Here is a 10,000-nt window from a genome sequence, read left to right as displayed (position 1 = left end):
ACATAAATGGGCCCCTCCAGATGGTGTTTTCTTGCAGATGTATTCTGCAGCACATTTTTATTTTTATTTTTTTTGCATTCGTGGTGGGTTTTTTCTACTTTCATTTGTTCTGTGATGCTTCCCTCATGCTACCACATTATCACTATCTGAAGGAGCTATAGTACAATAAATGCAGGAGAAAAATAAACCAGGACATTCGTGCTGGATAGAACATTTGTGGGGAGGAGGGGGGGGTTACTGGTTTGTTTCTATTCTTGTTTTTATTATGTACAGTATTTTGTGTTTTTTAACTTGTATTTTTATGTTGTGAACTGCCCTGAGATCTACACATGAAGGGCGGTATACAAATGTAATAAATAATAAAATAATAATGTTTTTTTAAAGTACAGGATTTCAGCAGGATGTTATGCGATATGAAGCACCCCAACATTTTTGAAGGTGCAAAAAGTACAGAAAGCAGGATCGCACGTGACCACCATATTATTATTATTATTTGCATATTAACTGAATTTATATACTGCTCTATACCTGGAGGTCTTAGGGCGGTTCACAGAATAAGATCAAAATATAAAACCACAAAATACATAATCAAAATAAAAACAACAACAACCCAATAACCCTCTCCCAAAAAAACCTCCACGTTTTAAAAGGGCAGAGGATGTCAATCATATCATACAAAGGCCCTATATCACCTCCAGCACAAATCCTCAGGGATGCACAATAGAAAGGATGTCTGGAGGGGCCTAAAATTAGAGTTGCCAGCTCTTGAAAACAAAACTTGCAACTGGTCATGGCCTGGGAACCAAGCCCAGATCAGGTCCAGAGGTGAAGGGAGAGAGGGAGAGAGCCCATCATTAAAAAATTTTTTGGCAGATTCACGGAAGAATTAGGAAGGGCAAAGACGATTTGCATAAGGTGTACATACAGTGACAGAAGGAAAGAATGAAGGGCGAAAGAAAACCAACCTCAGCCTTGCCCCCTTGCCTTTCTGGCAACTGGCCTGAAAGCAAAACAAAAAAGGAAGGGGGAGAGGAATCCAGTCCAGCCACGCTTTGTTGTCAGCTTGTTTCTGTACAAAATGCAGGTGGGAATAACATCTCCGACGACAACAGAGAATGAAAAGGGGGTCACTGAGAAAAGCTGCAGGTAGGTGCTGACTGCAGACTGAGAAGGGCATCTGAGCCATACATCAAGCATCACTCAGAGGTAGGCCTTGCCGTCTTGGCAGTCATATTGTTGCAAGGCCAGCTGCAGCTCCTGGCAGTTGCATCTTCCTTGTTCGAAATCCCGGATCTGCTGGTGATAACCAGTTCTATTATTCACTCGCCAGTGAATCAAGACAAACATACTATCCCAGAGTGCAAGGAAGCTTGTCCGCGTGTGCGTTTCCAGTGATCAGACAGCTTTAATGAGATCAGGGCCCGTCCTCCAGTGCAATGATGGGACTAGCCCTGCCTACTTAAGAACAATGGGGAAAGTGACAATGATAGGGATGGGTAGATTCTTCCCACCCCCCAAGAAAGGGTTTCTGATGAGATAATCCCTCCTTTCTTACACACTAGATTCTGCAGTGCTTAAAGAAAAAAGAAAAAAAGTATAACTATAACCAGCAGTTTATTTTCAAAAAAGCAATCTATTGAACGACAACAAAAAAGAACAAAGACCAGTTTTTATTCTCTAATTCCAGGCACATAAGCCAAAATGATTTGTGCTGAAATTACTAAAGATGCAAGTGGCGATAACCCAATGATGGTGATTATACCTGCTTAATTTGAGCCAGGTGCTCAGCCCTGGAACAACTTAGTTCCAGTGCCAGGGCTGAATCCTGGAACAGATCCATACCAGGAAAAGTCACACTTGTTGCCTTTTTGCCTGTCATATAGCTGCTGAAGGCACAGGAACCTAGCTATGGGGAGGAGGAAGAGGGCAACACAACATATATGCAGCAGATTGAAAGCCTTCCGATTCAGCTTTTCCCAGGGGTTCAGGGTCTTTCTTAGTGGGGAACCTGTAGCTCTCCTGATGTTGCACTGCAGCTCCCATCTGCCGCCACCAGCATGGTCAATGGTCTGGGTTGAGAGTTGTAGTCCAACAACATCTGAAGGTTGCCACACCCATCCCCAGCATTAAAACACATAGATCCAATGGGGCAGGCATGCAGTATCTCCACCAACAACAGGTTAACAGGCACTGGAAGATCACCAGATGCAATGCCTGACATGGGCATAGCCAGGATTTATTGGGGGGGCAGGCTTTATGTTGGAGGGGCAGAACCAAGTTATCTGTGATGCAATTGGTCAGTTAGTTGAGTATTTTTATTTATTTACATGATTAAGGGGGGCAGCTGCACCCATGGTGCCTGAGGAACCTGAGGGGGATGTGTGTTTCACAACCAGTGTGCCATTACTGAGTAATGTCACAGTATGGTTTTATAATATATTTCAAAGCGTGTTCAGGTATCTTCAGGGGTAGGGTTTGGAGAGAAGAAATGGACCATTATGAATGTTTCTCTTGGTCACTTTCTAGAGCTGAAGAAGGCCAGAATATTGATGTAAGCCCAACTTCAGCTCAAATAATTCTGGTCCAAGCCAGGGGAAGCATCACAGGAGTTTTATTAGCATGGTGCTTCCTGTTGCTATGGAGGTGCTGTGTTCCATTCCAGTGGTCTGCATTTTCAGGATGTAGCTTTTGTCTGTGTAGGTCCTAATGAAAGGGGTGGGGGAGCTGTTATATATCTGCCTTAGAGTTAGATGTTGTCTTGACTTTTTATTTTTTTAAAAAAAATCCAGACTTTCCACCATTGCATCCTGGAAACATCCTACCAAAGCTGTCCCTATTGTTTTGGCTTTTATTACCTCTATAGGAAGCAATAACCTCTTAGTCCTATCAAAGCTATCTTTCTCTCTCTCTTTTCTCACCTCCCTGGTTAATAAGAGACACCTTTCTTCATTTTTGTAATGAATCTCAATATTAAAATCCATTACCCCTTTAAATGCACCCTGACAGAGAGAAGCAACATTTCCACAAACAATTGCTTCTTGTGAAATCTGATCTATCCATTCTGCTAGGATTTCTCTCATTGCCTGGCTTTGTTCCAAGGAGTTCTCAAAGGCACTGGACCTTGGGTCTTAGCTTCCATTAGGCGAACTATTTCCGTCAGAAGTTACTCACTTCCTGTTTTCTGTATTTAGACAATCCGTGTTCTGGGGAGGCTTTGATTCGATTTGCTGTACACTTTAGTCTAAGTGTTAACAAAATGAAGTGAGGAGGAGAAATTTGAGGCATATTAAAGGTGTTTCTAGACAGGGGTTTATTCTGGATCTGTGCTGCTTATAAATGCAAGGTTTTCACACCACCCACACATGGTCATCAAAATGCCAAGGTCTATTTTTAATCCCATTAAATCCAGGTTTCCCTGTACCTAGTGTTCTTCTTCTAGAAGAAATGGTGCTAGTACTCACCATAAAGTTGTAAGTGTCACACTTTAACCAGTGCTTTTCTTCTTCTAAAAAAAGAGAGGTGCCAGTACTGCGTACCCCTGAGCACCCTTGAACTTTACCCCAAATAATCCAATAGGTAAAAATAGACTGTGATACATTTGCAGTCACTGTTCCTGTCGAGGTGCTATTTAATCATAAAATTGTATGGTTGGAAAAGACCATGAGGGTCATCTAGTCCAACCCCCTGCAATATCACATTGTTTGAATGGTTTGTCACGTGTGTGGTGGCATTTTGGTGGGTGTTCCCTATTGCCACAGCCCCTATTTCTGTTTGCTCTTCAACCGAGCACAGTCTAGCTATTTTGTTTCTGCCAGCTCAAACAATGTGACAATGCCTATTTCCACCAACTGCTGCATGCTGCTTGCATGTCGGAACCATAGTACATATCAGCCTCAAATAAATAAAATAAAATAAATAAAATAAAATAGAGAGGTCTTGGGCAATAGCACTCTTGTGCTAACTTTTGTGCAAGACCTCTGCATTAAATAGAATAAATATTCCCCTAACAGGGGTCCCAGCAAGCAAGTTCTTCAGATAGCTGTTTGCTGTGTGAGGAAGATGCTGGAGCAGGACAGCTGCAGTGCCCACAGTCACTATTGGGGTCTGTGGCTAGCCAAATACAACAACAACCCAGCATAAGGATGCAGCAATTCTGTATCAGTTGCATTTCCAGGTGCTGTGCAAATGTTAAAGGCCCTAGAGCCTTATTGGGGGGAAATATGGCAACCTTAAAAGCATTTTGTGAACTGGTGAGTCATTTTGTCCCACAAGACTTACAACATTTCAGAAGCATAGGAGTTTGGTCGTAGAAAAGGTTCCTTGTTTCCATATTATTAATGTGTCTGTTGTTACATTATGGATATCTTGTGTGGTTCAATTCACAGCACCTCCCAGTAGAATTGGGAATGTCCCTTTGTCTCAGTAGCCCTGGAGAATTTCTGCCAGTCATTGCAGACAATGCAGACAATATAGATGGGCCAAGCTTAAGCTGCCTCCTGTGTTCCAGGGTGCTTCAGTTTTGAAGGGCTGGCCCAGAACTGCTTCTCGTAAAGGGGCACAAAAGTTGTGTTTGCCTTTTGGGAAGACTTAAATGGCTCAGGAACGCAATACCTCAAGGACCATCTCTTTCCATATGAACCTACCGGGACCCTGAGATCATCTTCTGGGGCCCTTCTTCATGTGCCTCCTCCACAAGAGGTCCAGAGGGTAGCAACACAAGAACGGGCCTTTTCTGTGGTGGCTCCCCGCTTGTGGAATGCTCTCCCTAGGGAGGCTCGGCTGGTGCCTTTAGGTGCAAGGTGAACATGTTCCACTTCAACTAGGCCTTGGGCTGTTTAACATCCTATACCCTTTTGTTTTGGGGGAGGGGAGTTATTGGTTTGTTCTGCTGTTGTTCTTGTTTTTATTATGTATTTTGTATTTTTATCTTGTATTTTTTTATGCTGTGAATGGCCCTGAGATCTATGGATGAAGGACAGTGCACAAAATTAATTAAAATAATTAATTAAATAATTAAATAACAACAACAACAATAATAAGACTACTCCTGAATGTCGGTTTTTGTCAAGCGCAGTGCATTGTGAGTTGAAATCAGCATTAGACTTGGTTGAAATAGAAAACATAAGCTTAACCAGCTAACTGAATTCTATTGCTGACTCTATATGGTCAAATATAAAACCAATTCATTACCACAGCTATGCTGCAGTTCAAACGCTGCCAAGAATCATAAAACGAAGCAAGCGGCAGGATTTATTAAACCATCAGAAGAACATTTCTGATGACAAGCTGAAACAGACAAAGCTGCAAGTCAAGCTGAATTCAGCCTCTTGCTCCTCTTTATAATAGAGCTTATTTTGGTCAAGAAGAACGGTGCAGTAGCCGCTTCCTCTTCATGACCACTCTGGGGCTGTTGCTAAGTCTGTATCTGTCTTAGATGCCACAGTGTAGTAGGCTAAAACAAGGCAAGGGTAGCCAAAGTGGTGCCCATCCAGATTTATTACAACTTCCCTCATTCAGTCTTATTACCCTGAAAACTGTTTCCCAACATGATGCACTCATGGGATCTGGACTGGTAGGGACTGGCTGGGAGCAGGACCTTGGGGTTGTAGTGGATAGCTCAATGAAGAGGCAGCAATGCTTCTGAATACCAGTTTCTGGAAGCCACAGGAGGGGAGAGTGCCCTTGTGCTCATTTTCTGCTTACTGGTTTCTCACACGCATCTGGTTGACCACAGTGAGAACAGGATGCTGGACTAGATGGGCCATTGGCCTGATCCAGCAGGCTCTTATGTTCTTACGTTAAGATGTCACCCCAGTGTATGGTAGCTGTGGAAAAGGTGAGTGCCATGCTAGGGATCATTAGGAAAGGGGTTGAAAATATAACTACCAATAGCTTGATGCCATTATACACATCAGTGGTGCAACCACACTTTGAATACTGTGTATAGCTCTGGTCGCCTCACCTCAGAAAGGATAGGAACATAAGAACATAGGAAGCTGCCTTGTACCAAGTCAGACCAAGTGTCCATCTATCTCAGAACTGTCTCAACTGACCGGCAGTGGCTCTCCAGGGTTTCAGACAAGGAGCCTCTCACAGCCTGACCTGGATATGCCAGCATTGAACCTGGAACCTTCTATGGGCAAAGAAGATGCTCTGCTATCGAGCTTGCCCTCAGTTATAATGGCAATTATAATATTAAAGAACCTTTGGATATGTTATTTGTTTGAGGCTGCCAGGATGGGTTGGAGTTGTTAAGATGAAGGAGGGAAGAAAAGGCGCCTTGTTCTCAAGTACTTTGGGTAGGAGGTATTTTTTGTGTCTTTTAAGCTGAAGTAAAATAGTAGACAAGAATTATGAGGCAGGAAGTGTCCAGATAAGATCTAACCTCAGCCACGAACTCACTAGGGGTCCTGAAGCAAGTGACTATTCCTGACCCTCACCACCCCCATTTGTAACATGGGGGCCAAAATAGGTTCCTACCTCGAAAGATTGTCACCTGGGTTACTGAGGTAATGTACAGAACTTTGAGCATTCAAAAAGTATAAGGATCGGGTCCATTTTTATTGATGAGCCTTCATTCTTTTGAGCAATTCTGGACTGGAAAAGCACATAATACATAAATACATAATGCATAAATACTGTACTCATTCTGAACCCAAAATAAATGGAATAAACTTGGGGTTCCGACATTTGATTTCTCCCACACCGCTTCCCCTAAAGCCACTACAGACCCATTTTAATAGCTGTGTGTCTGGCATTAGAATCCAACACAAGGAAACGTAACGTGAATCAAGTTTATAAATGGATTAAAAGCAGCAGAACTGTTGTTCAGCTAAGATCCAACCTTGTTTCTATTTAATGGTGATAATTTAATACCACTTAAGAAATCACTGCTGCATACAGGGTCTGAATGCCTTGGACCTTTGGGATAATGAAGCATTTCACTTTAAGATCCCCCATCCTTATCCAGCCTAGGTTGAAGATCAAGGCATACTGTCACTTGATGACTCACTCCTTCTTGATTCTTAGCCCTGTTCACATGACACTCTTACTGCAGGGCAACCTCTGCTTATCCTATCTATTATCAAGGAATTACACAACAGCCCTGCTATTTACTCACTGCTGGAGGGGCTATTTGCAAGGTAAAGGTATTTACCACATAGCAGTGCACCGTCCTTGAATTTAGAAGCCAGCCCTTCCTCCCTTCTGTAAATTTTATGTTTTCATTTCCTTGCATGTTCGATAGTATATTTCAGGCATGTCCAACAGGTAGATCGTGATCTACCAGTAGATCACTGGACGTCTGTGGTAGATCACTGGCTCACCCCAAAGAACCTCAACAACTCCAGCTTCCCTAAAAAAAAGCTCTGCCCTGCTCTCCTAAAAAACGGGGCTTTCCTCCTCCCTAAAAAAAGCTTAACAACTTACCCCCAAAAGGGGGTAGATCACTGCCAGTTTTTAACTCTGTGAGTAGATCGCAGTCTCTTGGGAGTTGGCCACCCCTGGTAAATTTAAAGAAATCTGGCAATATAGGACCTACTTCAACTGATTAATAGGATTTCTGGAGTGCTTAATTACTAAGTATAGAATCCTGCAATGATGTGAATTCAGTATGCATTCATATATATAGTCCAATGCAACAGACCCCTTACACAGAACATGTGAGAATTCACCTTGCAGGCGGCCATGATTTGTGTGATGGTGGCACCCTTTTTAAACCACTGCCATTGTGCACATTTTGGCACACCCAAAGAAATAGGGGGGTGAGTGCGGAAGGCACTGGACTCGGGGAAAATCCAGGGAGAACAGGCTCTCAAAGTGCCAAAATGTTTTATTGTGCCCAACACATTTCAGAATTCTGAAGTCTCTTTTTTTGTGGGCAGCATTCCTACCGGAAACCTGTGAAGATTAACTTTCATTTATTGTTTTTTCCTTTGCTAAATATACTCACATGCATAAATTGCACTTCACCATTTTAGCTGTTTGTCTGAATGCATCAACAGAGGCGCTAACTTTCTTTTTTCATCTCCCCAAAGCTACTCCGTAAGGTCAGCTCTAATGGGCCCCCTCCTTAATACTCTGAGACTGAGGAAAGGCCAGGAACTGAGTGTCTACATTCCTTTCCAACACTCCAGGTCAGGGTCACTGTTCACAGGAAGTTGGTCTGACTATTGGCCATCCTACAATGATCCCCCCCCCCAATTTATATATATATATATATTGCAAGACTAACAAAATCTGTCACCTTTCATCATTTAAGAAACAAGAGGGAAGGAGAAGCAGAATCATGTATTTCCCCATGCTAGATTTGTATATTCTGTAACTGTGTTACAGAGCTATTTTTGTTGTTGTGGCTTGCCGTCTTTTGTCTACTTTTCAAGCTGTAAGTGGTACATATTTGGCAAGGGAGTAAATGACAAAATTCTCAAGGGCCATTTGCAGGTCACCCAGATAGCTTAAGAAGTTTGCATTAATTATGCTGTGTTTACTACCCAAGAGGGAGTGCATTAACTCTTTCAAGCCACAATAGGTTAAACCATGGCATTTTGCTGGTGGGGGGTGGGGGATGAAAGAGATTTGGGTTTTTTGGGGGGAGGGAACTACCCTTTTAAAAAGCATTCTTTTTATGTGCCAGTCAAAAAGCTCGGCAAAAAATAAATAAATCTAAAAAGGTAGACTATTTTCTTTTGCTCTTAATCTATTTTTCCCCTGTATTTTGACATCAAACGCTGCCTGTAACCTAATCTTCTAGGTGTTTGATGTGGCCTTAGAGACATGACAATTAAGCATGGCTTAAAACATTAATCCTAACAACAGAATCCAAAGACAAGTAATGTCAGGACTCTCCACCAGCGAGAAACTCTCTCAGCGTTTGTGGAGAAAATGAGTTGCAAATGAATTTAGGCACCTAGAACACCCTAAGTGGCCTGGGTGCAGAATCCCTTGGGGATCACCTTCCCATATATGGGTCAGTCCCCATCCTTTGGATTAGGGTGATGAAGAGTCACTACTGTATTTCAAGACTCACCACTGCTGGCAGTGAAGTTGTCCCCTACTAAGAGGAGAGCATGTCCAGTGGTGGGATGAGTGTTGCGGAATGCCTTCTCTAAAGAAATCCACCAGGCATGCTCTATTGCAATCTTGAGATGCTTGATTGAAATCTGTATCACCTCTTCCTCCAGACTTTTTATTACCTCTTGACTGGTCGCCCATCTCTCTACATTGTTACTATTAATTTTGCCAGTTGTGTCAAGCGCATGATGTTTTATTAGTTTTAGTGTTGTGTTTGGTGGAGTGCGGTGGTGGTGCTCGCCTGACTTCTGGTTGTCCACACCACAGCTGCACACCAGAGCACAGGGACAGGGAAGAGTGAGGTGGCAATGAGGTTGGCATGGTGCAAACACACTGGCAGGAGAGTCGGTTTGGTTCAGCTGCTGCATTTGCACCATACTGTCCTCTCCACTGGCTCAGCCCTTTCTGTCCCAGGATGCAGCAGCATGCGTGAACAGGGGGCAGATGAGCACCACTACCATCCACTGCTACTTATGTTACCAATAAAAGAAAAGGCAGCTGTTCTTCTTTGTACAGTGGTACCTCGGGTTAAGTACTTAATTCGTACCGGAGGTCCATTCTTAACCTGAAATTATTCTTAACCTGAAGCACCACTTTAGCTAATGGGGCCTCCTGCTGCCACTGCGCTGCCGGAGCACAATTTCTGTTCTCATCCTGAAGCAAAGTTCTTAACCCGAGGTAATATTTCTGAGTTAGTGGAGTCTGTAACCTGAAGCGTATGTAACCCGAGGTACCACTGTACTGAGAAAATCAGCATGTTCGTTTAAACAAAGCTGCATGCAGGCTTTAAATCAGGAATGGGGAACCTTAGGCCCAGCACCCAAATGTGATCTTCCAGGCCTGCTTGGCTGGCTTTTAGGAGTCTTCCCTGGCCACAGTTTCTCCAGAGCCTTAGCAGCCCTGATTTGCACCTTCCTCAACTGCTTTT

Source organism: Podarcis pityusensis, assembly GCF_964106645.2.
Source record: "Podarcis pityusensis genome assembly, chromosome: 2".
NCBI lineage: Eukaryota > Metazoa > Chordata > Lepidosauria > Squamata > Lacertidae > Podarcis > Podarcis pityusensis.
Note: the sequence above shows the minus strand (reverse complement) of the source record.